Source organism: Piliocolobus tephrosceles, chromosome 17 (assembly GCF_002776525.5).
Source record: "Piliocolobus tephrosceles isolate RC106 chromosome 17, ASM277652v3, whole genome shotgun sequence".
NCBI classification, from domain to species: domain Eukaryota; kingdom Metazoa; phylum Chordata; class Mammalia; order Primates; family Cercopithecidae; genus Piliocolobus; species Piliocolobus tephrosceles.
In genome coordinates, this window is record NC_045450.1 from 33,393,474 (window position 1) to 33,418,432 (window position 24,959).

The following is a 24,959-nucleotide window of genomic DNA, read 5'->3' on the forward strand; positions in this document are numbered from 1 at the left end:
TGACCTCTTGGGACCACCTGACCCTGTGATGCCATCAGCTTGGCATCAGACCTCAGGGGTGGGGTGGGCTTACAGGAAACCGGGCCTCTACCCTTCCCCTCTAGCTTACCAGTCAAAAATAGCTCGCAGTTTCCGGCAGAATGTGCATCTTGTAAGAAGCCCTGGAGTCCACTGCTGGGCACAGAATGTTGGTCAGGGTTCCCTTTGTTTGGCAGTGTGGTGCCAAACAAACTTGACCCCTCTCTCTCGGACTTTGCTTGGCTTTTCTTTCACCACCTGTTACCTCATTTCATTCCGAATTCCTGTTGGTTTCTGCGCTGGAATCCCTGGTTTTCCTCAAGTGTGGAAAATACAGCACTGATGAGATACCAGTTGCTTTTCAGTGGTAAACTGCCAGACTGGTAAGAAATCGTGACGGTTGTGTATTTATTTTTATAGTTCTGTTTTGGTGAGAAATACTGGGCTCCTAGTTATTATAGCAATAAACTGTTTCTCTTATATTTAGCTCTACTTATTTATGTATGTATTTATTTATTAATACAGATAACTCTTGTTTGTTTATTTTAGAGACAGAGTCTTGCTCTGTCGCCCAGGCTGGAGTGCAGTGGTGTGATCTCGGCTCGCTGCAACCTTCGACTAACTCCTGGGCTCAAGTGATTCTCCTACCTCAGCCTCCTGAGTAGTGGTACAGGTGCGTACCACTACACCTGGCTAATTAAAAAAAATGTATGGGCCCTTGACTTCAGTGCCCTGCTTGGGTCTCTTCCAAGCGTATTTTCCTTTCTTTCCTGTTCTAAAACCTTTTAAATAAACTTCCACTCCTGCTCTGAATTTTTTTTTTTTTTTTAGAGATGAGGTCTTGCTATATTTCCCAGGTTGCTCTCAAATTTCCGACCTCAAGAGATCCTCCAGCCTGGGCTTCCCAAAGTGTTGGGATTACAGGCATGAGCCACTGTACCTGGCCTACATTTAACTTTAAAAAGTGAGTTGAAGAAAAAAATAACTGAGTCATATTTCAGGTGATGTGTAGGTACGTCCAAAATACGTCGAATAAATGACTCAGCGTGGGAAATTCTCAGTTGGTGCCTCAGGACCCAGGACTCTGTCCCTGGGGTTGGGGTTGCTAGCAGCCGCAGGTCTTTGGGGAAGCCCGTGTGGGGTCTAAGACCACCCAGCTTGCGACCGAGTCCTGGCCCCTCCGCTCCTGGTGCTGCGCGGCCTTCACTGCTTCCGGGGCAGGCTTCCCCATTTCTGCAAGGCGGAGGGTCCGCCCGCCCTTCCTGCGGAAACACTCGCTTTTTTTTTTTTTTTAAATTTTTATATTAATTTTTAACTTTTAAGTTCTGGGATACACGTACAGAACGTGCAGGCTCGTTACATAGGTATACATGTGCCATAGTGGTTTGCTGCACCTATCAACCCGTCATCTAGGTTTTAAACTCCTCAGGCATTAGGTATTTGTCCTAATGCTCCCCCTCCCCTTGCCCCCACCTACCGACAGGACCCGGTGTGTGATGTTCCCCTCCCTGTGTCCATGTGTTCCCATTGTTCAACTCCCACCTCTGGACACTCGCTTTTTCACCCTCCTGCCAGCTTTGCTGCTTAGACCTGGACACAGAGTGCAGCGGGAAACAGATTCAGCTCTCACACATACCTATCAAGCATTTATTGAGCTCCTGCGAACACAGACACTCTTCCTCTCTCTAGGAACTGCTCCCGGTTCAGGGCGCCTTGAGTCCGTGGCGCCACCTGCTGTTCCCGCGGCGCCAGCGCAGCCTGCGAGGCCGTCCCAGCTCTTTCCTCTGCGCGAGGGAGACTCCGGGGCTACGCAGAGCTTCTGGGAGCCGGTGGCAAGGCTGAATTGGGATGCAAACCAAATACACGTGGGTGAGTGGCAGAAAAAGCCTCCCACAGATGGGAGGGATTTCGGAGGGAACCGAAAGAAAGTTGGTAAGTACCCACAGCCCCGAGCTTGGCTTTTTTTTTCTCTCTGACAAAAAAGCTTGGAAGGACACTTCCAGGCAACCAGGGGCGACGGGGTCTGCTGCTACCCGCGCTGCTTCCTCGAATGTGGAGAGAGCAGCTGGGGAGGTGGGGGAGTGCATCAGAAGCTCAGTAAAACGCAACGGGGACTTTGCACCTTCTTTTTGCTGCTTCAAGTGGAAGGAAGGTGATTCAGATGTCAGAGTGGGGAGGGCGACTTCCTCCATCCCTACCCCCGCCCTCAGGTCACATGAGGGAAATTGCTCCCCAAAGCTCTCTTTCTTAACACTGTCTGGTGATGACTTCAGAACTTCTCAGCATCTAGAACGACAACCTTAGCATGTCAGTCTGCCTGGGCCTGCCACCTCCGGAGGCCCAGAAGTGACACCCAAGGGCACAGGGCATCTCCACTTAGCTGTTCTCAGCTTTGATGTGCCCGAATTAAAGGGGCAGGGTGGGCCGGGCGCAGTGTCTCACGCCTGTAATCCCAGCACTTTGGGAGACCGGGGGGCGGGGGCGGGGGCGCGGATCACGAGGTCAGGAGTTAGAGACCAGCCTGGCCAACACAGTGAAACCCCCTCTCTACTAAAAATACAAAAATTAGTCAGACATGGTGGCGCGCGCCTGTAGTCCCAGCTACCCAGGAGGCTGAGGAAAGAGAATCACTTGAACCCGGGAGGCGGAGGTTGTGGTGAGCGGAGATCCGACACTGTACTCTAGCCTGGGCGATAGAAGGAGACTCGACCTCAAAAAAAAGAAAAAAAGAAAAAAAAAAAAGGTGGGGGCAGAGTGTTAAAATACAGTGGCTCAGGTTCCATCCACCCTATTAGATTGTGGCTCAGTGGGTTTGGGGTGGAACTCCTGGCATGGATATTTTTAACAGGAACCCCAGGTGGTCCTGGTGCTCTATAGGTTGAGAACTCTTGCCCTGGCTTCCAAGGCACACGCTTTGTCCAACATTCTTCCAAGTGCAGTGCAAAATAAGAGTCACTGTGAACTCACAGCACTCTTGGGTTAGATTCTGTGCTCCTTGGTTTGCAAGAATTCTCATTTAATGCTCCCAGGAATGCTTTGATGGGCATCATTTTCATGTGCATTTTGAAGAACGGGGAAGCCTGGGCAACATGGCGAAACCCTGTCTCTACTAAAAATACAAAAACCAGCCAGACATGGTGGTGCATGCCTGTAGTCCCAGCTACTTGGGAGGCTGAGGGGGGAAGATCACTGGAGCCCAGGAGGTCAAGGCTGCAGTGACCCGAGATTGAGTCACTGCACTCTCCAGCCTGGGCAACAGAGCAAGACCCTGTCTTGAAAAAAAAAAAAATGGGGAGACAAAGGCTTAGAGAACTTACTTGACTTTTCCAATGCCCATAAATGGCAGGGACAGGATTTGAATTCCGTTCAGTCTGATTTCAAGCACATCTTCCCCTTTTTTTCTAACTCTTTCACAGTATAACAAGTCTCTTTACTCAACTGAAATAGACATCAATGATGTATTTGGGCATAATGTTTCTTTTTTTTTTAATTTGACTTTAAGTTCTGGGATATATGTGCAGGACGTGAAGGTTTGTTACACAGGTATACATGTGCCATGGTGGTTTGCTGCACCTATCAACCTGTCATCTAGGTTTTAAGCTCCACATGCATTAAGTATTTGTCCTAATACTCTCCCTCCCCTTACTCCCCACCACCTGACAGGCCCTGGTGTGTTATGTTCCCCTCCCTGTGTCCATGTGTTCTCATTGCTCAACTCCCACTTATGAGTGAGCACATGCAGTGTTTGGTTTTCTGTTCTTGTGTTAGTTTGCTGAGAATGATGATTTCCAACTTTATCCATGTCTCTGCAAAGGACATGGTCTGACTTTTTTTTATGGCTGCATAGTATTCCATGGTGTATATGTGCCACATTTTCTTTATCCAGTCTATCATTGATGGGTATTTGGGTTGGTTCCAAGTTTTTGCTATTGTAAATAGTGCTGCAATAAACATACGTGTGCATGTGTCTTTATGGCAGAATGATTTATAATCTTTTGGGTATATACCCGGTAATGGGATTGCTGGGTCAAATGGTATTTCTGGTTCTAGATCCTTGAGGAATCACCACACTGTCTTCCACAATGGTTGAACTAATTTCAGTCTCACCAACAGTGTAAAAGTGTTCCTATTTCTCCACATCCTGTCCAGCATCTGCTGTTTTCCGACTTTTTAATGATCACCATTCTAACTGGTGTGAGATGGTATCTCATTGTGGTTTTGATTTGCATTTTTCTAATGACCAGTGATGATGAGCTTTTTTTCATATGTTTGTTGGCCACATAAATGTCTTCTTTTGAGAAGTGTCTGTTCATATCCTTTGTCCAATTTTTAATAGGGTTGTTTGTTTTTTCTTGTAAATTTGTTTAAGTTCCTTATAGATTATGGATATTAGACCTTTGCCAGATGGATAGATTGCAAAAATTTTCCCCCATGCTGTTGGTTGCCTGTTCATTCTGATGATAGTTTCTTTTGCTGTGCAGAAGCTTTTTAGTTTAATTAGCTCCCATTTGTCAATTTTGGCTTTTGTTGCAATTGCTTTTGGTATTTGAGTCATGAAGTCTTTGCCCATGCTTATGTCCTGAATGGTATTGCCTAGGTTTTCTTCCAGGGTTTTTATGGTTTTAGGTTTTACATTTAAGTCTTTAATCCATCTTGAGTTAATTTTTGTATAAGGCGTAAGGAAGGGATCCAGTTTCAGTTTTCTGCATATGGCTAGCCAGTTTTCCCAGCACCATTTATTCAATAGGGAATCCTTTCCCCATTGCTTGCAGGTTTGTTGACGATTAGATGGTTGTAGATGTGTGGTATTATTTCTGAGGCCTCTGTTCTGTTCCATTGGTCTATATATCTGTTTTGGTATCAATAGCCTTGTAATATAGTTTGAAGTCAGGTAGCATGAGGGCATAATGATTTTTAAATTAATTTCTAAAATAGGCAACACAGGGCTGGGTGCGGTGGCTCATGCCTGTAATCTTAGCACTTTGGGAGGCTGAGGCGGGTGGATCACAAGGTCGGGAGATCGAGACCATCCTGGCTAACATGGTGAAACCCTGTCTTGACTTAAAATACAAAAGAAATTAGCTGGGTGTGGTGGCCAGGTGCCTATAATCCCAGCTACTCAGGAGGTTGAGGCACAAGAATCGCTCGAACTTGGGAGGTGGAGGTTGCAGTGAGCTGAGATCGTGCCACTGCACTCCGGCCTGGTGACAGAGTGAGAATTCAACTCAAAAAAAAAAAAAAAAAAAAAAAAAAAAAATTACATAAGTATTAAAATGCATTCGTAACAATGTGAACATACTTAATGTTACCAAACTGTACAGTTGAAAGTGGTAAAGATTATATGTTTTTTTTTATACCACAATTTTTAAAAAGGCATTCAGTGGAAGGGCGCCCACAGATGGTAGGGATTTTGGAAGGAACCGAAAGAAAGTTGGTAAGCACCCACAGCCCCAAGCCTGACCTTTTTTTCTCTGTAACATAAAAGCTTGCAAGGGCACTCACCCTGTGCCCTGCTTATTCAATTAATCACTTAATTGATCATTGCTGTCATCTTTTTCTGCATAACTCCCCGAAGTAGGTGCCATTATTATTCCCTATTTTGAGATGAAGAAAGTAAGGCACAGAGAGGCTGAGCAACTCGTCAGGGTCACACAGCTCCTGACTGGCAGATTGTGAGTCTGGGAGGTTTGGCTCCAGGAGCTGCCCTCCTTTCCACTCTTTGCTGCCTCCGGGACCTTTTCTCTTTGTCTTGGGAAGTCAGAGAGGGAAAGCTGGGCTATGTTTACTTTAATTCAACATAAAACAATAACATTTGATCTAGCAGAAGTGTATTGTGTTTGAGTTCCGGCTCTGCTAATAATTAGCTGTTACAACCTTGGGACAGTTACTGAATGTTTTTGTTTATCATCCATAAAACGGGAACAATGACACTGGTTTCACAGCGCTGTTGTGCGGCTGGGTGAACCAGCATGGGTAAGGAACTTGGCTCACTGCAGCCTTGACTTCCAAGAGGTCGCCAATTCCATTTGCCACAAATGGGCCAGGTCCTCAGAGTATGGGGCCCGGAACCACAGCACAGACCCCACCCAAGAGTTTGTCAGAAATGCACAGTGCTGGCTGGGCGCCGTGGCTCACCCCTGTAATGGGAGGCCGAGGCGGGCTGATCTCCTGAGCTCAGGTGTTCGAGACCACCCTGGGCAACATGGTGAAATCCCGTCTCTACTGAAATACAAAAAATTAGTTGGGCGTGTTGATACTCGCCTGTAGTCCCAGCTACTCGGAAGGCTGAGGCACGAGAATCCCTTGAGCCGCCGGAGGTGGAGGTTGCGGTAAGGCGAGATCGCACCACTGCACTCCAGCTTGGGCTACAAAGTGAAGACTCTATCTCAAAGAACAAAAACAAAAACAAACAAACAAAAAAGAAATATACAGTGCCAGACCCCATCCTAAACCAGCGGAATCAGAATCTGCATTTTCACAAGGTGCCCAGGTGAGGCGTAAGCGTGCTACAGCCCGAGAAGCCCTTCTCTACAGCAGTGGATTCAATCACCTTCCACTAGTACCCCCTGCCCAGTTATGCCCGTGGTGTGGGTTGGGGCTGGGCAGCCCAATTTTACCAGCTGCTTCAGCATATTCCGAGGTGTGGGGATCCAGCTACAAGAAAGAGCAGAGATAAAAGAAGGAAGCAGTTTCATCACTTCATCACAAACGTGACAAAGAGGACACGTTTTTGGCTGGAGTTCTCGGACTCTGTCATCTTTTTCTGGGTTCTCCTTCCGTTCTGACTCAACTTGGCATTTTGAGAAATGAAGCTTTAGCTGCTCTGGAAGGGTGGCCGGAGACAACAATGCCACCTTGTGGCAGCAGCCTGGCATTACCGTCCTGGAAGGCGGCTGTTTAAATGGAAAGAACTGTGATAATAGGGCAGTCACAGAGAAATCTCAGTGAGTCTTTATTATATGCCAACCGCCATGTCAAGTCTTCTTCATGGATTTGTTTATTTAAAACTCACAAGAGTAAGAAGTAGGTACTATTATTATTCCCAGTGTTACAGGCCTGGAGGAATGGAACTTGAGAGAGAGGGAGCTATGCTCATGAGCTCTGGGTAGTGAGGGCTGGAGCTGGGGCCAACTTGGGCAGTCTGGCTTTAAAGTCCATGATTCCAACACTTTTTCTTTCTTTTTTTTTTTTTGAGACGGGGGCCTCACTCTGTTGCCCAGATTGGAGTACAGTGGTGCAGTCTTGGCTCACTGGTACCTCTGCCTCCCAGGTTCAAGCGACTCTCCTGCCTCAGCCTACCGAGTAACTAGGATTTACAGGCAAGTGCCACCATTCCTGGCTAATTTTTGTATTTTTAACAGAGATGGGGATTTCACCATGTTGGGCAGGCTGGTCTCGAACTCCTGATCTCAAGTGATCAACCTGCCTCGGCCTCCCAAAGTGTTGAGATTACAGGTGTGAGCCACTGAGCCTGGCCTGATTCTAACCTTTGGATATATTTTCTTTGTAATAAAAGAAGGACCCCTTTCTGGTGGGGATCCCCAGATTTTAAGCTCTTTAGACCTGTGCTGTTTTACTGACTAGAAGCAGGAAGCCATGGATGGGGAGCCAGGGACCTGGGCTCTGGTGTTAGCTCCCTTCTCTCCTACCTGGGCGACTCCCTGACAGTCATTCAGTTTCTTTTTCTGAGTTTGTAGGTGGGAGATAATAATATTTGACCTGTTTGCCTTATAGCATCTTTGCAAGAATCCATGGAAAACACGCAATTGGAATTAAAATTGTATAGCAGTGGGAAAGACAAGGTAGTGTCTGATATTCTTAGCAAATAAAAGGGTAAAAAGATGTGATTTTCTCCAATACCTCAAACCAACTGCACTTGAATTAACGTAGAAACAGAAAACCAAATACCCCATGTTCTCACTTACAGGTGGGAGCAAAATATTGGGAACATAGGACATAAAGATGGAAACAATAGACACTGGGGACTCTAGAGGGTAGAGGGAAGGAGTGGCAAGGGTTGGAAAACTACTTTTTGGGTCCTATGCTTATTTCCTGGGTGACACAATCAATTGTACCTTAAACTTCAGCATCGTGCAATATACCCATGTAACAAACCTGCACGTATATCCTCTGCATCTAAAATAAAAGGTGAAATTTAAAAAGAAAAGAAGAGATGTGGCCGGGCATGGTGGTTCATGCCCATAATCCCAGTATTTTGGGAGGCCGGGGCGAGTGGATCACCTGAGGTCAGGAGTTTGAGACCAGCCTGGCCAACATGGTGAAACCCCATCTCTACTAAAGATGCAGAAAATTAGCCGGGCATGGTGGTGGGTGCCTGTAATCCCAGCTACTCAGGAGGCTGAGGCAGGAGAATCACTGGAACCTGGGAGGTGGAGGTTATAGTGATCTGAGATCATGCCACTGCACTCCAGCCTGAGGAACAAGAGGAAACTCCTCAAAAAAAAAAAAAAAAAAAAAAGGAGAAGAGATGTGATTGTGCAACTCTCAACATTTCAAAAGAACAGAGTGTCTTTCTCACCCCATGCTGTGTGTCCACTGCAGGTCCACCAGGGGCTCTGCTTGTCTTAGTCACTCAGAGGCCTTGGGTGACAGAGACTCCATCTCAGCACATGCTTCTGTGACCCAGCAGACAGTAAAAAGAGGATGGAGACCACGGACTGACCTATCTGCTTCTGCCTAAAAGTGACACATGTCATTTTCACTCATATTTCATGGGCCAAAGCAGATCACATGGCTGAGCACGTGCTCAAGTGGGTGGAGAGGTGCAGCCCCACCATGTGCCCAGAAAGAGAACTGAGCATCTGAGACCTTTCTTTCTTCTTTTCTGCTTCCCCCTTCCCTTCTTCCTGCTTTCCTTCCCTTCTTATTTACTAAGTGCCTACTATTTAGATGATGTATCCTCACTGGGATTATCATTTGTTATTTAAAACATTTAAATAATAAATTTAATTTGTTTTGTTATTTATTATTTACTTTTTTTTTTTTTTTGAGATGGAGTCTTGCTGTGTCACCCAAGCCAGAGTGCAGTGGCACGATCTCAGCTCACAGCAACCTCCGCCTCCCAGGTCCAAGCGATTCTCCAGCCTTAGCCTCCTGAGTAGCTAGGGTTACAGGCATGCACCACTGTGCCAAGCTAATTTTTATATTTTCAGTAGAGATGGGGTTTTGCCATGCTGGCCAAGCTGGTCTCAAACTCCTGAGCTCAGGCGATCCATCCACCTCAGCCTCCCAAAGTCCTGGGATTATGGATGTGAACTACTGTGCCTGGCCTGTTTTTATTCTCTAAAGATGGGGTCTTGCTCTGTTGCCCAACCTAGAGTGTAGTTAGTGGCTATTCACAGATACTATCATAGCACACTGCAGAACCTGGATTTACTGATGCACACCACTGCACCCAGCCTCACTGGGATTATAAAATAAGACAAAACTCCAGTCCTCAAGGCTCACATGATCTCATGGCAAAGGCAGAAAAGCTGACCGAGGTCAGCACAAGCTGATATGTGAACACAGATATGAGGCAGCTCACCCAGCTTGGGGTGAAGCTAAGGAAGGCTTCCTGGAGGAAGTCCCCAAGGAAGATAGGAACAAGCCTGGTGAGAGGCAGGGGAACCTGAATAGTGCGGCTCATGTCTGTAATCTGAGCTACTAAGAAGGCGGAGGTGAGAGGATATCTGGAAGCCAGGTGTTCAAGACCAGCCCAGGCAACATAGCAAGACTCTTAAAAAAAAAAAAAAAAAAAAAAAAGATGCAGGGAGATCATTTTCAGCGGAAAGAGCAGAAGATGTAAATGTCTGCAGGAGAGCTCTGTGGCCAGCAGTAAGATGTTCTGCAGGCCTGAGGAATGTTGGGGAGGGTGGTGTGAGGATGAGCAGGCACAGCAGGAAGTGGGACCAGACCACTTAAGGCTTGGGGGCCACCGGAGAGTGGATTTTGTGAGAAGGCCATGGGGGCCATAGAGAGGCTGGTTAAGGTTTTTTTTTTTTTTTTTTTCCTATTTAGTCTTGACTTGAAACTCATAAATTTGTTTTTTCTGAGACAGGGTCTCACTATATTGTCCAGGCTGAACTCAAACTCCTGGGCTCAAGCCATCCTCCTGCCTCAGTCTCCCGGGGTACTACAGGTGTGAGCCACCATGCCCGCCTGCCAAAGAAAGGTTTTAAGCAGGACATTAACACAGTGAGGTCCTCTCTCTGTAGGGTGGGTTGGAGGGGAAAGAGTTGAGACAGAGAGACAGTTAGCACTTTGACAGGCTGAGGCAGATGGATCACTTGAGGTCAGGAGTTTGAGAACAGCCTGGCCAACATAGTGAGATCCCATCTCTACTAAAAATACAAAAATTAGCTGGGCATGGTGGTGTGTGCCTGTAATCCCAGCTACTCAGGAGGCTGAGGCAGGAGAGTCACTTGAACCCGGGAGGCAGAGGTTGCAGTGAGCCGAGATGGCACTACTGCATTCCAGCCTGGGCAACAAGAGAAAAACTCAAAAAAAAAAAAAAAAAAAAAAAAAAAAAAAAAGGAAAGATAGAATGCTGATGCCATAGCTAGAGGGAGATGACAGAGCCTCAAATGCAGGTAATGTTTGGGAACATAGAGAGGATAAAATTGATCAGAGAGGTGATATGATGCAGAGGCAGCCTATAGGACTTGGTTTTTATGGAAAGTGGGAGTAATACTGAACCTTAAAAATGTCTGGGTTTCAAATGGCGTGGAATGGCTGAGGTCTAGTATTCATTCAGGATACTTATTAATGTCTATCATGGGTTCTTTCTGGGTGCTTGGAATACACAGGTGATAAAAAAGACCAAAAAAAAAAAAAAAAAAAAAGAAGAAGACAATTCCCTGCCCTCGTGAGGTTGATATTCCAGTGGGGAGCAGGCAGTAAATACCAAATCTAAATACATACATTATAGAGTATGTTAAAAAGTAGACCACATTGGGAGAAAGGCAGGGAAAGAATGGTCGGGAGAGTTGGGAAGGGAGGGGTGTCGATTTTTTAAGTAGGGCAGTTAGAAAAGATCTCATTGAGGACAGGCTGAGTAGCTCACACCTGTAATTCCAGCACTTTGTGAGGTCAAGGCAGGAGGATTGCTTGAGCTCAGGAGTTTGAAACCAGCCTGGGCAACATAGTGAGATATCGTCCCCACAAATAAAAAAATTAGCCAGGGTGGTGGTGCACACCTGTGGTCCCAGATACTTGGGAGTCTGAGAAGGGAGGATCATTTGAGCTCAGGAGTTTGAGGCTGCTGTGAGCTATGATTGCGCCACTGCACTCCAGCCTGGGCAACAGAGTTCAGAGAAAAAGAACAAAAAGAAAAGAAAAGAAAAGAAAAGAAAAGAAAAGAAAAGAAAAGATCTAATTGAGAGGTGACATTTGAGAAGAGTTTTGAAGGAGGCAGGAGTAATGGAGAGAGTGTGTTCTCTGCTCCAGAGGCTAGACTGAGGGAGGAGGCAGGCGGGGTGCACACCAGTTCCCAGGAGAGATGTTTCCCTTAGGTGGCCTTCCATGACATCCACCACACACTTACGCTTCCATCTCATTTTCCAGGACTCACGTACATGACCATCTCTGTCTCCAGGGAAGACTGGGCCATGCAGGGAGGGGAGATGGATGCCAAGCCAGGCATCTGCTGCCTCAGAAGGTGACAGTTGAGCTGGGTATTGGTGAATGAATGCACAGGTTTATTTCAGTGAGTAGAGATGATGAGGGGCATTCCAGGCAGAGGAAATGGAACGTAAAGGCAGAAAGGAGTGGAAAAGAATGTCTGGGAAAATACACGCTGGATGGAGTGACTGGAAGAGTGTGTGTGTGTGTGTGTGTGTGTGTGTGTGTGTATGTGTATGTGGGGGTAAGGGTGAAGCAGACACAGAGGTCACAGACTCAGATGCTCTCAGAGTTGAGGCAGGAAGTGAATGAAGCCAACAGAGGTTAAGCAGCAGGGAACTGTGGAGACTGTGGCATCTTGGTGTGTTCAGCTCCCATCTGAAGTGGGTAGCTGTGATTTTGCTTCAAGTCATGTAAGAATATAGGACCAAGGGGGCTGGATAGTCTAATTTCTTCTGAGCAGCCAGGAATCTAGATTTTTATATGAAATCCTCCAGTTTTAACTAATTAAACATTTTAAGCATGCTAAGTGAACATGTCGGTAGCTTGGACATGGCCCATAGACAGCTGGTTTGTGTGGGGTAATATAGAACATAAGGGGGTGGACCTGCAGTTCACTGCTGGAATCAAGCTCAGTAAAATATCTCAAAGGGCAACAGGGGCAAGTTGAAAAGAAGGAGGCTAGTTAGCCAGTTAAGACTGATCACTTTGTCTCAGGGTTTCGTTCTAAGCTTTGTTGGTTTAGAAATTCTGCCAGGCACAGTGGCTCAGGCCAGGGGTGGTGGCTCATGCCTGTAATCCCAGCACTTTGGAAGGCTGAGGCGGGCCTATCACTTGAGGTTAGGAGTTCAAGACCTGCCTGGCCAACATGGTGAAATCCCATCTCTACTATAAATGCAAAAATTAGCCAAGTGTGGTGACACGTGCCTGTAGTCCCACTACTTGGGAGGCAGAGGTTAGAGAATTGCTTGAACCCAGGAGGCAGAGGTTACAGTAAGCTGAGATTGCACCATTGCACTCCAGCCTGGGCAACAGAATGAGACTGTCTCAAAACAAACAAACAAACAAACAAACGAAACAGAAATTCTGCTTTTCTTTTCTCAGTACTGACATGAGCAGACTCAGTAGGACTGGCTTACACTAACTTTCAGTCAGGATGGGCTAGGCTTTGCTCCAGTAACAAATAATCTCCAAACCTCAGCAGCTTCACACAACAAAACTGTATTTCTTGCTTATTCTATACGTTTAGCACAGGTCAGCAGAGGGACTCCTTTCATCATTGTGCCCCGAGATCCAGGCTGATAGAGTCTCCATTTCAACCATTACACAGGAAGGAAAAGAACTGTAGCAAATCCCTCACTGTCTCTTCAAGCTTCTCCCTAGAAGAGACCCATGTTGTTCCACTCCCTTTTCATTGACAAAAGCAAGTCACATGGAAAGCAAGTCACATGAACTCAACTAATTTCAAAGGAGTGGAAATGCAATCCTAGCAGGTTCTTGGGAGGAGAGAAGAGCTAGAATATTTGGGGTCAGCCCTAATTACTACGTTGCCAGTCATGCTTAAAGGAGGTGGGTGGAGAAACCATGAGACATGTAACAGATCGAGCTCGGACTCCCGTGCTCCTTAACGGGCACATTTCCTCCTCGTCAGCAGCCCTTTCTGGGAGGCACAGCCAGGTGGACCACACCATCCTCATGATCAGTGGCATCCCCTGAGCCTCCAGCTCTACTCTAAGGTAAGTGCCTAGGTCAGTTCCCTACACCCTCTGCTCCCTGATCCTGGACAGTGTCTAAGACCACACAGACTCCTGTGTTTCTGCCCCATCTTCCTAAGTTGCCCTACACACATTCCCTTTGGACAAAGATTGTTCTGTCAGTTGTTTATGTCTTTCTTTTAAAAAAAATTGAGAAAGGGTCTGGCTCTGTCATCCAGGCTAGAGTGCATCCACGGCTCACTGCAGCCTGGACCCTCCTGGGATTAAATGGTCCTCCTGCCTCAACCTCCCAAGAAGCTGGGACTACAGGTGCACACCACCATGCCCAGCTAATTTTTTGATTTTTTTTTTTTTTTTTTTGGTAAAGACAGGGTCTCACCTTGTTGCCCAGGCTGGTCTGGAACTCCTGGGCTCAAGCAATCCTCCCAAAGTGCTGGGATTATAGGCGTGAGCTACTGTGTCCAACCTGTTTATATCTTTCTAGATCCATTCGCAACCAGAGAACACTGTGGTTATTTTGATTGGATTTGGGATATTCTAGAGACTTATCAATTTTTTATATATAAGCATTTTTTTTTTTTTTTTTGAGACAGAGTCTCGCTCTGTCACCCAGGATGGAGTACAGTGGTGCGATTTCAGCTCACTGCAAGCTCCGCCTGCTGGGTTCATGCCATTCTCCTGCCTCGGCTTTGCCAGTAGCTGGGACTACAGGCACCCACCACCACGCCCAGCTAATTTTTTCTATTTTTAGTAGAGACGGGGTTCCACCCTGTTAGCCAGGATGGTCTCAATCTGCTGACTTCATGATCTGCCTGCCTCAGCCTCCCAAAGTGCTGGGATTACAGGCGTGAGCCCCAGTGCCCTGCCATAAGCACTTCTTGGTCATGAGTGATATCCTCTTTTTTCTTTTGTTTTTTCATCCAGTGACTTGTAAATCAGAATGAGCAATGTCTTCAGGTGTTTAAACCTGATTCTTGTTTTTTGCCTTTCCCCCCACTTATTTTACTTTCAAACTTTGACTTTTCCTTTGTAATCCCCTGCAGCCTGATTCTTCCAACCATGGCCCTCATATTGAATTCACCATCCTCTCTCATCCTGCACTTAAGCCCTGTGATAGGCTAGCTCGTGTCTTTCCAAAATCTGTTTGTGGAAGTCCTAACCCCCAGTACCTCAAAATTTGGGACTGTGTTTGGACACAGGGCCTTTAAGGAAGTGATTAAGGCAAATGAGGTCATGTGGGTGAGCCCTAATGCGATATGACTGCTATTCCCGTAAGAAGAGATTTAGGACGCTGAGAAGCACAGAGGAAAGGCCACATGAGGACACAGGGAGAAGATGGCATCCACGAACCAAGGAGAGAGGCCTCAGAAGAAACCAGTCTGGCTGATTTTGGCCTTCCAGCCTCCAGAACTGGGGGAAAATAAATTTCTGTTGCTTAAGTCACCCAGTCTGTAGTAATTTGTTGTGGCTGTCCCAGCAAACCAATATAAGCCTCCCTCCCTCCCAAAAAACGACCTTGATCCAGATTAAGTATATACAGTGAAGGCTCCTATTGAAAAACTGGGATCTAGGTGGACAAGTGTTACTGCAATATTGAGGCCTGAGGGAGCACATGCCTTCCCAATGATTACCTTGGAGTACAGTGGTGAGTTCTAACGGCGTTTTGCATGTGTGGTATATACACCGGTGGTACAGAAAATAAGGTTAATGGATAAGCATGATATATACAGTTGGCCCTCTCTATATTTGTGAGTTCCGCATCTGTGGCTTCAACCAACCAGGAATTGCATTGTACTAATTTTATTTAGATTAATTAATTAATTAATTTTTGAGACAGGATCTTGCTCTGTCACCCAGGCTAGAGTGCAGTAGCACCATCTTGGCTCATTGCAAACTCCGCCTGTTGGACTCAGGTGATCCTCTCACCTCAGCTTCCCGAGTAGCTGGGACTATAGGCGGGAGTCAATACGTCTGGCTAATTTTTTGTAACTTCTTCTGGTAGAGATGGGGTTTCACCATGTTGCCCAGGCTGGTCTGTCTCGAGCTCCTGGACGCAAGCAATCTGCCTGCCTTGGCCTCCCAAAGTGCTAGGATTACAGGTGTGAGCCACCATGCCCAGCCTGTACAGATTTTATATCTTGTCATTACTGTAAAAAATACAGTATAATATTTATATAGCATTTATATTATATTAGGTATTATAAGTAATCTAGAGATGATTTAAAATACATAGGAGGATGTGCATAAGTTATATGCAAATACTACACCATTTTATACAGGGACTTGTGCATCTGCAGATTTTAGTTTCTGCAGGGGGTCAGGAGTGCCCTGGAACCAATACCCTCTGAGGAATGACTATGTATATTTTAAATTAGAAAAAATATACTATTAACATATCAAACCCATTCTTTTCATGGTTATCATTTTTTAATGAAGAGCTAAGTTAAAAAACAGGTAACTGATTTAAAAATTAGTTGAGTGGGCCAGGCGTGGTGGCTCACGGCTGTAATCCTAGCACTTTGGGAGGCCAAGGCGGGCAGATCACCTGGGGTCAGGAGTTTGAGACCAGCCTGGCCAACATGGTGAAACCCTGTCTCTGCTAAAAATACAAAAAAATTAGCCAGGCATGGTGGCATGTACCTGTAATCTCAGCTACCTGGGAGGCTGAGGCAGGATAATTGTTGGAACCTGGGAGGCAGAGGCTGCAGTGAGCTGAGATTGCACCACTGCACTCCAGCCTGGGTGACAGAGAGAGACTCCATCTCAAAAAAAAAAAAAAAAAAAAAAAAAGTTAGTTGAGTGATAAGTGAATATAGCAAAATATTCTTACAAATAATGAAGGTATATTCAAATGACTGACATATGGGAAATGCTGAGCTAGGGCCTGATTGTGTTTCTGGGATGATGAGTGTGTGTTGGCATGGGCCCTTACACATGTGCCCTCTCAACCTGCCACATGCCTCGTTACGGGTCTGAATGAACATTAATTTCAAAATGATTTGATACAGTGTGATTGTATCAAACTGCTCCAAACTTCTAATTCCAAAATAGATTGAATTGCACAGTCCTTCACATTACAGAGGGAAAGAGGAAACAGGACCGGGGGAAAGGACATGGACTCTAAGAACGAGAGTTACTATTTAATAAGGCAGACCTTTGTGCAGGCACACATGTAGAGAGAGAAAGCTGTCCTGGTAAGATCACTGAAAAATGAGAGAAGAGAAAATGCAGGAGAATGGGGCCAGATGCCAAGCCCTTAGGATCCCTTGGCCCTTAACAATCAGCAAAAGGCTTAGATCATTGTCCTCTTGATTACTCTGAACTACATCTTGTAATCACCAACTTAGTCAAGAAACACTAAACAGTTTATCTTTCAGAAGCTCCCTTCAAAATCCTCTTTGGCCTGGCTCCTGCCCTCATCATGCCATTAAACTGCCCTTTTGAAAGCCACCAGGGCTTTCGGTGATTGTCTCAAGTCTGCAGAAAAGGAGACTGGGGTAGCCAAAGAGAAGCTACATCCTTAACTAAGGCTGCTCAGCTGGTTGGGGGCAAAGCTGAGGGGCTCTTGTTTCCCTAGTCTAGGGGTTGTTGCTACATAGAATTTATTATTATTACTATCATTATTTCAATCAAAAAATGACAAATTGTGTAGATTTATGGTATACATCATGAAACTTTGATATATGTATACTTTGTGGAATAATTAAATCAAACTAATTAACATATGCATCACCCCACACACTTATTTTTTTGTTTTGTTTTGTTTGTTTGTTTGTTTGTTTTTGAGACGGAGTCTCGCTCTGTCGCCCAGGCTGGAGTGCAGTGGCGCGATCTCTGCTCACTGCAAGCTCCGCCTCCCAGGTTTACGCCATTCTCCTGCCTCAGCCTCCCGAGTAGCTGGGACTACAGGCGCCCGCCATCTCGCCCGGCTAGTTTTTTGTATTTTTTTTAGTAGAGACGGGGTTTCACCGTGTAGACCAGGATGGTCTCGATCTCCTGACATCGTGATCCACCCGTCTCGGCCTCCCAAAGTGCTGGGATTACAGGCTTGAGCCACCGCGCCCGGCCCACACACTTATTTTTATGAGAACATTTAAAATGTACTCTTTTAGCAATTTTCAAGTATGGAATACATTATTTACTATAGTCACCATGCTGCACAATAGATCTCCAGAATTTATTCCTCCTGTCTAAATGAAATTTTAGGTCCTTTAACCAATATCTCTTCATTGTTTCCTCTTCATCTCCAGCCCCTGATAACCACCAGTCTACTCTCTGCTTCTGAGAGTTCAATTTTTTTTTTATTCCACATCCTAAGTGAAATCATGCAGTGTTTACCTTTCTGTGCCTGGCTTATTTCACTTAGCATAATGTTCTCTAGGTTCATCTACGTTGTCACAAATGACAAGATAACCTTCTTTTATAAGGATGTATAGTATTCCATTGCATATATATGCCACATTTTCTTGATCCATTCATTCACTGATGGATGCTTACATAGATTTTGTATTTTGGCTATGGTAATAATGCTGCAATGAACGCGGAAGTACAGATATCTCTGTGATATGCTGATTTCATTTTCTTTGGATTTATAACTAATAGCAGGATTGCTGGATCATATAGTTGTTCTATTTTTAATTTTTCTAGGAACCTCCATACTGTTTCCCACCATACTAGTTTACATTTCCACCAACAGTGTGCAGGGGTTCTCATAACTCCACATCCTCACCTATGCTTGTTACCTTTTATCTTTTTCATAACAGCCATTCTGACAGGAGATGAAACATGACTTTACCAGTCCAATCCTGAAGACAAATCACAATCAAAGCAATGGCTATTAAGAGGTGGAAGTGGCCCAGTCCAAACAAAAGCAGCCTGGTCAAGAACAAAGGTCATGGCAGCAGTTTTTTGGATGCTTGACACATTTTCCTTATTGTCTTTCTGGGGGCAAAGAATAATAACATATGCTTATTATGAGAATGCTTGGAGGAAGTTAGCTAGCAGAAAGATGCTTGATAAAGCCTCACCAGAGAGTCCTTCACCACAACAATGCCCCTGCTCATTCCTCTCATCCAACAAGGGCAATTTTGTGACAGTTTCAATGGCAAATCATCAGGCATCCACCTTACAGTCCTGATTTGGCTCCTTTTGATTTTTTTGTTTCCTCATCTCAAAAAATCTTTAAAGGGGACACATTGTTTTCAGTTTATAACGTAAAAAAGACTGCATTGACATGGTTCAATTCCTAGGACTCTTAGATCGTTAGGGATGGACTAAAATTTAGCTGGTATTGCACACAAAAGTGTCTTGAACTTGATGGAGCTTTTGTTGTGAAATACAGTTTACAGTTTAATTTTTTTAGATTTACATTATTTTACATTTTAATTGACAAATAATAATTGTACAAATTCATGGAGTACATAGTGATGTTTCCATACATGTAATATATAGTGATCAGATCAGGGTAGTTAGTGTGTCCATCACTCAAATATATATCATTCCTTTGTGTTGGGAATGTTCAATATCTTCCTTCTAGCTGTTTGGGAAAAAAAATCTATCTATCTATCTATCTATCTATCTATCTATCTATCTATCTATCCATCCATCTATCATCTACCTATCTCTAACTGTAGTCATTGTACAGTGGTGTAGAACATTAGAATTTATTCCTGCTGTCTAGCTGGAATTTTGTGTCCTTTGACAAATCTCTCCCTATCCTCCCTTTCTTCTACCCTTCTCAGACTCTAGTATCCTCTGTTTTACTTTTTACTTTTATGAGATCAACATTTTTGTTTTTTAGCTTCCACATATGAGTGAGAACATGTGGTGTTTAATTAACTTTCTGTTGCTGGCTTATTTCACTTAACGTACAATCCTCCAGTTCCATCTATTTGCTGCAAATGACAGTATTTCATTCTTTTTTATAGTCGAATAGCATTTCACTGTGTATATTATATGTACCTTATTACCTTTATCCATTCATATGTTGTTGGACACCTATGCTGATTCCATATCTTGGCTGTTATGAATGGTGTTGTAATAAACATGAGGGTGCAAATGTCTCTATGATATAATGATTTCCTTTTCTTTGGATAAATTCCCAGTAGTGGGATTGCTGGATTATATAATAGCTCTATTTGTAGTTTTTTGGGGAGCCTCCATAATGTTTTCCATAATGACTGTAGTAGTTTACATTCCCACCAAAAGTGTATGAATTCTCTTTTCTCTACATCCATACCAGCATGTGTTATTTTTTGTCTTTATGATCATAGCCATCCTAACTAGGGTGAGATGATACCTCATGTGACTTAGATTGGGATTTCCCTGATGATTAGTGATGCTGAGCATTTTAAAGTATATTTGTTGGCCATTTGTACATTTTCCTTTGAGAAACATCTATGCAGATCATTTGTCCATTTTTTTTTTTTGTTATTTTGCTGTTGAGATGTTTGAGTTCCTTGTATATTCTGGATATTAAGATGCTGTCAGATGAGTAGTTTGCTAACGTTTTCTCCTATTCTGTTGTCTTTTCACTCTGTTGATTGTTTCCTTTGCTATGCAGAAACTTTTTTAGTTTAATGTAATCACATTTATATATTTTGCTTTTATTGTCTGTGCTTTGAATCTTATCTATAAAATATTTTCTTTCTTTTTTTTTTTTTTTTTTTTTTGAGACGGAGTCTCGCTCTGTGGCCCAGGCGGGAATGCAGTGGCTGGATCTCAGCTCACTGCAAGCTCCGCCTCCCGGGTTTACGCCATTCTCCTGCCTCAGCCTCCCGAGTAGCTGAGACTACAGGCGCCTGCTACCTCGCCCAGCTAGTTTTTTGTATTTTTTTTTTTTTAGTAGAGACAGGGTTTCACCGTGTTAGCCAGACTGGTCTCGATCTCCTGACCTCGTGATCTGCCCGTCTTGGCCTCCCAAAGTGCTGGGATTACAGGCTTGAGCCACCGCGCCCGGCCTCTATAAAATATTTTCTTAGACCAGTGTCCTAAAGCATTTCTCCTATGTTTTTTTTTTTTTTTCCAGTAGTTTTATCATTTTGGGTCTTACATTTAGGTCTTTGAACCATTTTAAGTTAATTTTTTTATAGGGTGAGAAGTGGGGATCTAGTTTCATTCTTCTGCATGTGGATATCTAGTTTTCCCAGCAGCATTTATTGAAGTGACTGTCCTTTTCCCGATAAGTATTTTAGACACCTTTGTCAAAAATCAACTGGCTGTAGACACATGGATTCATTTCTGAGTTCTCTATTCCGTTGCAATGGTCTATGTGTCTGTTTTTATACCAGTACCATGCTGTTTGGGTTGCTACAGCCTTGTGCTATATTTTGAGGTCTGATTCTTTTTCTTCAGGATTGTTTTGGCTATTTTGTGTCTTTTGTGGTTCTATACACATTTTCAGATTTTTAAAAAAATTTCTATGAAGAATGTTATTGGTATTTTGATAGGGATTGCATTAAGTCTGTAGATTGCTTTGGATAGTGTTGTCATTTTAACAATATTACTTTTTCAATCCATGAGCATGGGATGTTTTCTCATTTGCTCATATCCTCTTCAATTTCATCAGTGTTTTGTGATTTTCCTTGTGAAGGTTTTTACCTGTTGGTTAAGTTGATTCCTAGGTATTCTAATTTTTTTGTAGTTGTTATAAATGAGATTGCCTTCTTTATTTCTTTTTCAGCTAGTTTGTTGTTTATGTATATAAATGTTGCTGATTTTTAAATATTAATTTTGTATCTGCAACTTTACTGAATTTGTTGATCAGTTCTGGACTTTTTTAGTAGGGTCTAGGTTTTTCATATATAAGATCATGTTATACGCAAACAGGGACAACTTGATATCCTTTTTTCCAGTTTGGACATCCTTTCTTTCTTTCTCTTGCCTAATTGCTCTGGGTGGGACTTCCAGTGCCAAGTTGAATAAGAGTGGTGAGAGTGAGCATCCTTGTCTTGTTCCAATTCTTAGAAGAAAAGCTTTCAGCCTTTTACCATTCAGTACTGGATTTGTCATAATGAACTTTATTATTTGTGGTACTTTCCTTCTATAACTAACTTATTACAAGTTTATTATTATAAAGAGATATTGGCCGGGTTCGGTGGCTCACATCTGTAATCCCAGCACGTTGGGAGGCTGAGGTGGATGGATCACAAGGTCAGGAATTCGAGACCAGCCTGGGCAACATGATGAAACCCCGTCTCTACTAAAAATACAAAAATTTGCCGGGCATGGTGGCGCACACCTGTAATCCCAGCTACTCAGGAGGCTGAGGCAAGAGAATTGTTTGAACCTGGGAGGTGGATGTTGCAGTGAGCCGAGATTGCACCACTGCACTCCAGCCTGGGCAACAGAGCAAGACTCCATCTAAAAATAAATAAATAAATAAATAAATAAAAATAAAAACAAACAGAAAAACAAAGAGATATTGAATTTTGTCATGAGCTTTTTCTGCATATATTGAGATGATGATATGGCTTTGTCCTTCATTCTATTGGTGTGATGTATGATGTTTATTGATTTGCATATGTTGGACCATCCTTGTTTTCCTGGGATAAATCCAAATTGGTCATGGTGTATTAACTTTCGGATGTATTGTTGGGTTTGGTTTGACAGTATTTTGTTGAGGATTTTTGTGTCTATATTTATCAGGGATGTTGGCCTGTAGATTTTTGTTGTTGTTGTTATGTCCTTTTCTAGTTTTGGTATCAGAGTTATATTGTCCTGGTAGAATGAGTTAAGAAAAATTCTCTCTTCTTCAATTTTTTGGACTAGTTTAAAAATATTTGATATTAATTCTTTTTCAAAGATTTTGCAGAATTCAGTAGTGAAATCACTACTTTTTATTCCTGATTCAATATCAATACTTGCTATTGGTCTGTTCAGGCTTTCTATTTCTTCTTGGTTTAATCTTGGTAGGTGATATGTGTCCAAGAATTCATCCAATTCCTCTTGGTTTTTGAATTTATTAGTGTATCATCATGGTAGCCTCTAATGATACTTCGTATTTCTGTGGTATATGTTGTGATAGCTCCCTTTTCATTTCTAATTTTATTTATTTGAGTGTGCTCTCTTTTTTCTTAGTCTCCTAATGGTTTGTTGATTTTATCTTTTCAAAAAAACAGTTTTTTGTTTAATTCATTTTTTTTTAGTCGAAATTTATTTATTTCCTCTCTTATCTTTATTATTTCATTTCTTCTAATTTTGGTTTGGTTTGTTCTTGCTTTTTTAGCTCCTTGATGTACATGATTAGATTGTTTTTGTTTTTGTTTGTTTGTTTGTTTTCAAGACAGGATCTTGCTCTGTTGCCCTATGTTGCCCAGGCTGGTCTTGAGCTTCTGGGCTCAAGCAATCCTTTCACTCAGCTTCCCAAAGAGCTTGGGTTATAGGCATGAGCCACTGCAGCTGGGCATTAAGTTGTTTATTTGAAATCTTTTCAGTTTTTTGATGTAGGCACTTATTGCTATAAACCTGCCTTATAATACTGCTTTTGAGGTATTAGGAAATTATGAATCCCATAGATTTTGTTGTTGAGTTTCTATTTCTGTTTCAGAGAATTTTTAAAATTTCATTCTTAATTTCTTTCTTCACCCATTGGTCATTCAGAACCATATTATTTAATATTCATGTTATCTATAGTTTCAAATGTTCCTTTTATTATTGATGCCTAATTTTATTCCATTGTGGTCAGGTAAAATATTTGATATAATTTTGATTTTTTTTTTTTTTTTTTTTTTTTGAGATGGAGTCTCACTCTGTCACCTCGGCTAGAGTGCAGTGGCATGATCCTGGCTCACTGCAACCTCTGTCTCCAGGGTTCAAACGATTCTCCTGCCTCAGCCTCCTGAGCAGCTGGAGCTGCAGGCACATGCCACCATGCCCGGCTAATTTTTTGTATTTTTAGTAGAGACGGGATTTCACCGTGTTAGCCAGGATGGTCTTGATCTCCTGACCTCGTGATCTGCCTGCCTTGGCCTCCCAAAGTCCTGGGATTACAGGCATGAGCCGCCATGCCTGGTCTTAATATATATTTTTTTAAATTGGAGACTACTTTGTGTCCTAATATATGGTTAATCCCAGAGAATGTTCCAAATGCTGATAAAAAGAATGTTTATCTATAGCTGTTGGGAGAAATGTTCTTTAAGTGTGTGTTATGTCCATTTGGTCTATTGTACATTTAAATGTTATGTTTCCTTGTTGTTTTTCTGTGTAGATGATCTGTCTAGTGCTGAGAATGGGGTGCTAAAGTCCCCAACTATTATTGTATTGAAATTTATCTCTCCCTTTAGATCTAATAATATTTGCTTTATATGTGTAGGTGCTCTGCTGTTGGGTGCAGATATATCTACAATTTTTATATTCTTTAGCTGAATTGATCCCTTTATTAATATAGAATGTCTTTCCTTGTCTTTTAAAATAACTTTTAATTTGAAGTCTGTTTTGTCTGATGTAAGCACAGCTACTTCTGCTCACTTTGGTTTCCATTGCACAGAATATCTTTTTCCATCCCTTCATTTTTAGTCTGTATATGTGTCTTTACAGGTGAGTTGAGTTTCTTGTAGGGAGCGTATATTTGGGTCTCTTTTTAAAATCTACTCAACCAGCCTGTATCTTATAAATGGAGAATTTTATTTGTTTATATTTAGGGTTATTATTGATAGGTGAAGACTTACTCCTATAATTTTATTGATTGTTTCTTGATAGTCTTGTATATTCTCTGTTCCTTACTTCCTCTGTTGTTTATACTTTTGGTTGGGTAATTTTCTGTAATGATAAAGTTTGATTCTTTTTTCTTTTTCTTTTCTGTATTAGGTCCACCAGTGAGTTTTATATGTTCTCATGTTTTCATGTTGGTGGTTATCATCTTTTCACTTCCAGATTTAATATTCCCTTGAACATTTTTTCCTAAGGCCAGTCTAGTGGTGATGAATTCCATTCCCTTAGTTTTTGCTTGTCTCTGAAATATTTTATTTCTCAGTTTTTGAAGGAAAGCTTTACTGGGTATGATATTCTTGAATTGCAGGTATTTTTTTTTAGTACTTTGAATATATCATCCCATTCTCTCCTGGCTTGTAAGGTTTCAGCTGAGAAATTCACACTGTTAGTCTAATTAGGATTCCCTTATATATGACTTGACTTTTCTCTTGCTGCTTTTAGAATTCTTTCTTCATCTTTGAGTTTTGACATTTGAATATAATGTGCCTCAGAAAGGTCTTGTTTCAGTTGAAGGTATTCAGGATTCTTGTAGCTTCTGGACCTGGATATCCATCTCTTTCCCAAGAACTGGGAGGATTTCTGCTATTATTTCCTATTCTTTCTCTGTCTTTTCTTCCTTCCTTTCTTTTTTCTTTTCTTTCTTTCTTTCTCTTTCTTTCTTTCTTTTTCTTTCCCTTTCTCTTTCATTCATTCTTTCTTTTTCTCCCTTCCTTCCTTCTTTCAACCCTTCCCTCTTTCCCTCTTTATCTCTTCTTTCTCTCTCTCTCTTTCTTCTTTCTCTCTTTCCCTTTCCTTCCTTCCCTTCTTCTTTCTTTCTTTCTTTTTATCTTTCCCTTCCTTCCTTTCTTCCTTCCTTTCTCCCTTCCTTCCTTCCTTCCTTCCTTCCTTCCTTCC

General features: G+C 42.8%; 1 long non-coding RNA gene across 1 annotated transcript in view; it reads left to right on the top strand.

Moving 5' to 3' along the window:
- Window positions 1-147: 147 nt before the first annotated feature.
- The window catches only part of LOC111524429, a 65,111-nt gene continuing 40,299 nt past the window's right edge, over window positions 148-24,959 (top strand). The window contains exons 1-2 of the long non-coding RNA XR_002725784.2: window positions 148-401; window positions 1,708-1,950. This is a non-coding gene — a long non-coding RNA (uncharacterized LOC111524429). The remainder of the gene's footprint in view (window positions 402-1,707; window positions 1,951-24,959) is intronic.